The 7552-nt window shown below is 35.0% G+C and overlaps 1 protein-coding gene across 1 annotated transcript in view; it reads left to right on the top strand.

The window, feature by feature from the left end:
* Nucleotides 1-798: 798 nt before the first annotated feature.
* LOC115456411 (protein yippee-like CG15309) overlaps nt 799-7552 on the top strand; it is a 56539-nt gene continuing 49785 nt past the window's right edge. The window contains exon 1 of the mRNA XM_037438400.1: nt 799-1672. The gene's annotated coding sequence lies outside the window, so the exon portion shown is untranslated. The remainder of the gene's footprint in view (nt 1673-7552) is intronic.

The following is a 7552-nucleotide window of genomic DNA, read 5'->3' as shown; positions in this document are numbered from 1 at the left end:
AATTCTCATGAAAGCAACAAATTATTTCGTACGTAAACCGCATTAGATCAGACGCACGAAACTTAAAACATTTTTCGGGCACCATCCAAGGGTATCCCAGCAGTGTCGCACCGCAGACCGTGTTGACGCACGAGTTCTCGCGAACCAGACTGATTAAATTTCGCACGAAACGGCGTTCAATTTTACCAAATCAAATAAACTTAATTCGCATACGAGTGTCGTTGACACGCGGACCGGCTTGTTTATTTGCCGTTCGGCCGCCCCCGCGCTGTGGAATTCTTTTCGTACGCAGTACACGGTTCACGGCTGCCCGTTTATTAACGCCCTTATTTTAAGTAGTTTAAGGCACTTCGAGAGCTGGTCAGTCAGGAAGACGTTCTGGCAGTTTCCTCGCCTTCATTCACACAGCGCCTATTGCTAATAAACAAAATGGAAGGGCAACGTCAAAAGGACATTAACTCCAGTGTCTTCAACAAACAAACAAAATTTGATAAAAATGCTTGTTTAACCCTTATTTCCTTACTGGCCCAGTGCGCAATTTTTCGTCACAATATTGAATGTTTTTATCTCTACTCATCGATAAATGACATTGGCTGTCTATAGGCCAAACCCTCTTTTATGTATTTTACTTCCCAGAACAATGGAAAACTTATTAGATAAATGATAAACTTTCTATAGATAGCTTGGTGTCGTCACAATCAGCTGTCGAAAGGTCTAGAGGCTAGACTCCGATAATACGTTTACAGCTGGATGATAAGCTAATGATAACGTTGAAGCTAACGTGATTACTCAGATTTCTACTAGAACCAAAACAACGTTTTGCGCAGTTTGCGTTCGACGTAACGTGTTGTTCGTGTAAAAATTATTTGCGCATTTTTAGGCCTCCTGTTAATTTTATTTCGGTTATTTTACGTTTTACGCAGCAAATGTATGTGTAAACGTTTGTAGCAAATAATATGGGTTATATAATTTGTTTTTGCACACCACGTAATGTATTATTCAATGACAAGAAAAAGCTAATTCACACAGATATTGCCACGAAGGGGGTTTTATTATAACTAATATTTAAAATTCGAATAATCAGTTTTCGTCGTCGTCTGCTCGCAGCCGATCAGTTTACGCCTCATACTCAACTATAAAGAGGTTGTTAAACCAGACCACAGCTGTTCGAAACCTTATTACATCCATTTAACGCCAACATAGTTTTGTTTCAGAATTTGAGCTTCATAATATATTTTTACTTATTAGAAAGTCGAAAGGAGACGCATTAGCAGAATTTCACTGCCAAATTTCGTCCAAAGCTAAATCCATCAATCTACACGAATGTTTACGTGTTCATTCACACGCATTGTGTTCGCGGGTGTGTGCGAGTCGTTGCGCGGTGCGCCTGCGCAAAACGACTCGGCCTTCTTTGTTTGTTGACAAGCGGGGTGCAACAAGCGAGCCCAAGCGTCAATTCGCGTGCGGACGCCGCGCAAGACCGACGTCAGTTGCTACACCGCTCTTTGTTTAGAGCATTCGCGTTATCGCGTTGGCTAAATATAGTGCGAGTTGTTTTTTTGGAGAAAATATTTTTTTCTTCACCTCATCCGCGCAATATAGTGTTGTGTTGTGAGTGTTGTCGACAGTGTTGTTCCCACGTCTCAAAATAACGTCGCTGCTGTGCCAAAAGGTAGGTTTTGTTTTACGTTTATGTAATGTGAAAATGGATGTATAATTTGATTGTCTTGTGCGATTTCACAATATAGTCATTATCGGCACGATAGTGCATATATCTTAAAACTGTATTCAAAATGCATTTTGAACGCTACAAGTGAATTATCCGAGTTTAGGAAAATAAATGTATGTTTTGAAAATTAAATATCTCTCCTTCAACTAAAATCTTTGGTGTTTTTGAAAACATACCCATGAAATAAGTACTTGGAGCGGGACTGCAATAACAAAAACACTGCGTATAAATAGATTAACTTTTTCAACTGAAATTCCGCCGTAAACATTTTACGTAAACTCCATCACTGTTTACAAACAAATTCTTTCATACATTTTGTATTCAAATGATTCATAGCGCTAACTACGTACGAGTAACTGTTAAATGCGCATTTTACGAACGTTAAGTCTTCTATTTTCTGTCTCTACATAAACATAAAATACCGTATTGGGACCAAAAAACAAAAATTAAAAAGAAAACAAAAGTACATCAATGCGATCGCATGCACTTGCATCTATGCTACCAAAGTATCGGTCATAAGTTGTGCAGTCCTGTCTGACAATTGATTTTCGACTCTACATTTTACAGCCGGACTCTATTACAAACCAGTGGCGAAGCGTCCATACAATGTGATTCCTACTCACTTCCCTTTTAGGTTTATTTACGATTGCGTTTGTTTTCTGTTAAATTGATCGCGATAGGCTATTTTTTGCCTTGGGTAACTTTTTAAAAAATATCACCCTTCGCCTCTGTTAACCTCTGTTACCAACAACTATAATGAAAATTGTAAAATATAGTTAGAAGTAGTAGAAGACTTTAGTTTATCGGGCGCTCATTTTAACGTTTTACAACCGATAAGGGTCTTAGATACGTTAAAGCAATTCCAACAAAGAGCTTGATGTTATTGTATGGGAAATCTCACGATATTTTGTATTTACATGTATAATCTTGATACGTTAGTCTTGAAATCTATACATAAATGACTGATAACAGATCGTTGTTGGAAAACGCAAAAATAATATCGATTAAGTTTTGTGTACAATTATTAAGTATTGTAACCAGTGTAACTACTGGACATAGTGAGATTTAACATCTCATGTCTCAGGATGGCGAGCGCAGTGGAATATCAAACAATACTTTGTAATTCAAGGTGTTGGATGGTGTTCCTACTGTTTATGAGCAGTCTTATCGCTTACCATCAGGCGAACGGCATGCTCGTCTCGTCATTTAAAGCCATAAAAAAATCATATTCATAAATCTTATTTCTTAACAGAACTTAAGTGTAGTAGTGTTATTTTCTTTATAAAATAATAATGCAAATATGATAAAGATCAGTGTTGGAAAACGTAGTAACATCGATTAACCTTTTTATGTAGACCATTAATGTTCGTAATGTTTCATAAATAACGATGGTTTCAATATTATTATCGTCTCAAAATTATAACAATAAGATTAGAAAGTATGTATTTAGGCGCAGTTTCATATTGTAACAATACGAATATAATAAGTAGCGTAATTATTTACCTACAATAGATACAACGACTTTACATGATCTACATTTTAATTGGGCTGCAATAAATTACTATCAAATGTAATTTTCCCGAACCCGTGCAGAAAACATGTCCTAACTCGTTTCATATGGTAAATATGCTTAAAAGGTTATAGAAATTGTATCTATATTTTTACTTATGGATTTATTAAACAACGTTAAGCGAACATATGAAATACCTAATTTGAATCTAAATGCTACTTTCGACGCCTTCATTAATTGTGAAACTGCATGCGATATTTCGAACTTCCGAAACAAAGAATTATTGATATAAATCTTGAACACTAATTCCACGTTGACTCCATATTTATTTCAGATATTAGAAAATTTATTAAAAATAGACACATGTAAAGACGCAGTTTGACTGTAAAATAATTCGTGTGAAATTCTAAATTGTTATAAAAATCCACGCCCTGACCTAGGACTACTGAAGGTATGACCTCATTATGACTTTATTTTCCGTCTAAATGTCAAACTATTGACAACAAAGTGAGTCTTCAATGACCTCGTGTATTTATAAAAACTATTACCAATATATTATGTATGCTTTACATAATAGAACAAGCTATTGACATTTATAAAATTATTCGGATTTTCTAAATATGGCTAAAGGCGCCCGAGTCGTCAGTAGTTATTGTTACCTAACTTGATTTCGTATATCAATTAGTTACTTCAAGTTATAGTATTTTATATAAAACACCTATTCTAATTTTAAAATGTCAACATCGAAAATTAAAAGCAAACACTTTAATTACTAACCGCCGTTTTCAATAAACGATCCCAATCCCAATCATCAATCCGATACCGAGAATGAACCAAACAAAATTACTTATTTTTAAGCATATCAAAAAAATACTATTCCAAGTGGCCCATTTTTAAGATAGATTTAAAAAGCGATTGGGATCGATTATTGAAAATGCTAGTAAAACACCGAATAATTGCCAAAAAAGGACGATTGGAAAGTGTATAAAACTTCACCGTTGTTGCAAACATGAGTCTACCGATCTGCAAAGCCGTGTTTATCCTACATACTACCGGTCGGTGAGGTAGCGGTACCCGCGCGGCCTCATAACGGTACCCGCGCAGTATCGCACGATGGTACCGAGGTTCTTATTTCAAATTACTAATACCCCTTGCACACGATATAATGCCATAGAGTTAATCCTCTACCTATGAAAGTTTTCTTATAGTGTGATTCCTTCAGAATATTCATTGCAGTTCGGGCGATAAATATAAGAGGCAAAGTTAGCCGTAGTCTATTTCAATTAACAGAAACGTTTGCAGTGCTATTTTACTTAAAACCTTCAATTTGTCTTTTGAAAACAATAAAGAGAGTCTTTGGCACTTTTACAGTTTGCTTGAATTGTAGTATATCTCTCTGATCCCATATAGCTAATTCTAATAAATTATATTGGTACATTCCATTCAGAAACCTAGAAAAATAAAGTAATATTTATGATCCGTATAATTATTTTTTCACAATAAATAATTCATTAAAGCAGTCAAGCAATATATTTACTCACGTCTGATGGTAGATATCTTTTAATCTAGAGCTCTGAAGATTAACACGCGAAATGTTCACGAAAACAAGCTTAACAAAGATTATAATAATGTTGAAGACAATATTCGTAAGCCGTAAAGTCCCGAACATCCAAAGGCCTACATCTCACATAACACTAACATGTCCTGTAAACCATTGATAAAAAATCATCAAACATTAAAAATATGTAACATTTTGTACGACACTCCACAAAGGTTGGACAACGCTAAGCTCATAAAATTTCAGTGCTATATCCTGAAAACTAATGAAAAAAAAAATGTGTAACGGTAAAAATGTTTGTACGACACGCCACAAAGGCCATGATTCATGGACAATCAGAAACCTACTGACACACAATTGTCCAAAATTGGTTCAAACAGTAAACCGTGTGAACACGTGTCATTAGTAATTTAGCGTTTGTATCGAGTCCCGGCGATTTGTCGCGCGACCTTAATGTCGTAGTAAATAATGGCTCAGTTCATTAGTACCGGTTCTCCGCGCTTTTTTGTCGACATTACAATATTTATGTGGTAATAACAGTGTCTGTTTTTGTATTATGAATTGTGTGTTTAACTGTTTCGTCTCTGTCTGGTCAGAGATGAACTAATGTTTTCCAAAAAAATACGAATGTAAGAATAGTTTAGCATTAAAATTGGGATCTTTAATATTTTTATTAAAAATACCATTAGCTACCGTAGACTTCAGACGTTTGTCTAATAACTAATTTGGCATTTGGAAGTTTACTCGCTCAACCTTTGTGCAGCCAATTTAAAAAATACATTAACATGTATGAAATACCAAGAAGTTTCTAACATGAGTCACATTTTTAGTTTTACTTTGATATTTTTTGTGATGTCGAACTCTATAAGTGCTTATAAGAATTCCGTCTTTTGAAATAATGTCAATACATTTTATTGAACGAAGCAGCTGGTTTTCTTTGATATATTGGCAAGAGTAACGTTTATATTAAAAATATATTTTGGTGAGATATTAATTTTGTATTATATTTGTTGTAACAAAGTAATTTTAATTCATAATAGGTAGCTACCATAAATATTTTTTGTTTCTACAAACTTACCATTTCATTCTATCATTAATTGACAGTTGTTTTACCATAAAAGTCTAATCATAAATATAGAAATCGTTCTTTTCAAGCATCTTTTTAATTCTTTTTGTAATATAAAAAAAATTAAAAATTGACTCATAACTAATACAATGGTTACGAGAGTTTACATCGCAACTCTTAGAAGGTTCGTCGAAGTGAATCTAAGCTGTAGAAGTGGATTCTTTACTTCATAAATGTTCGCTTTGCTTCGGTAAGTTTGTTTTTATTCCCCCTCTCTATTGTGTGCACTAGTGATGTAAACAATGTACGTTTACATTCGCAGTTACAATGTCATTTCACTGTTTGTTTTGTAATGAATATTTTAGGAGATTTGCTATTCTAATTGATCGGTGCATGCAACTGTCAACAGCCACGCGAGCGTCGCCATTACAAAACTACAAGAAATGTGATTTATTAAATTATCAATTTCGAAACAAAACCATATTAATTCTACGAAACAAGGTTACCTACATATTTAAGCTGTTATTTGAATAAAGAACGTCATATTCGCATGAAATTAAATTTCGCGATAGCCAACAGTTGATGAACGCGAACGGTAATCCGCAAACGCTTTTCGCAAATGCCAAAATACGGGTACGCGTGACGTCACTACCTAGTGCCCGCACAAAAGATTCCGCCGTGCGCTTTTCATTCATCGGTATTCCTTTGAGTTTCAACTATTTTACTCTGAATACGATTTTTAAATTCAGTGTTTAAAACCGGCGAGATTTTATCGCGTCATCCGTTTGTTGACCTCGCTCGGTCGCTCCTTTATGTTAAGATAAATGTAATCTAGTGAAAGTTTTTTTTTATCAATAGCGCCATTATGTTTACAGAAATAATTATATCGTTAATTATTATTTAGCTTTCGTAACTGTCTACGATAAGCGAGTTCAACCAGCCATCTATAACCTCTGTAATAAATTCATGCTATATAATAATAATAATATTATAATAGCAGCCCTGTATTATATACTGCCCCACTGTTGGGACGGGCCTCCTCTACTACTGAGAGGGAATAGGCCTTAGTCCGCCATGCTGGTCTAGTGCGGATTGGTAGACTTCACACACTCTCGAAATTCCTATAGAGAATTTCTCAGGTATGCAGGTTTCCTCACGATGTTTTCCTTCACCGTTAAAACAAGCGATAATTCATGCTATACTTTTACAAAATGTTAACAGCGGAATGACATTTGCAAATAATCCATTATCAAGCGTTTGCAAATTCCAATATTATAAAACCTCCAATGACTCTACGTAACCATAAAGTATCTTATTAAATTCTAGGACACCTACATATTCGTAGTTCAGTATTTTAAGTCAGTAACAAACTATGTCGTTATCTGTACAAAGTCAATAAGCTGCATCTGCATTTCTCTCGTCGGAAGGAACAAATTGGTCTCGTTGGCGATCGAGAAAACTTGGCTACATTGTAGAGACCATACTCTCTAGCTCGTTCGTTTTAACTATGAGCAATGGAATCCTTTGCCAACATCGTTCCTTTATCCCTCCTTTCATCCTTAATGTCGACGATCTTAGGAAATTCCTCACGGTCTCACGACTTCCATTGTCAGCGTCTACATATTTGTTAAAATACTTGTATTTTTTGGGCATAATGGTGAATATATAGGATCTGTTTATCTTTAGAGT

The sequence above is a fragment of the Manduca sexta genome, chromosome 14 (assembly GCF_014839805.1).
Source record: "Manduca sexta isolate Smith_Timp_Sample1 chromosome 14, JHU_Msex_v1.0, whole genome shotgun sequence".
Classification (NCBI taxonomy): domain Eukaryota; kingdom Metazoa; phylum Arthropoda; class Insecta; order Lepidoptera; family Sphingidae; genus Manduca; species Manduca sexta.
The sequence above is the reverse complement of the archived record's forward strand: the minus strand, read 5'-3'. Positions and strand labels throughout refer to the sequence as shown.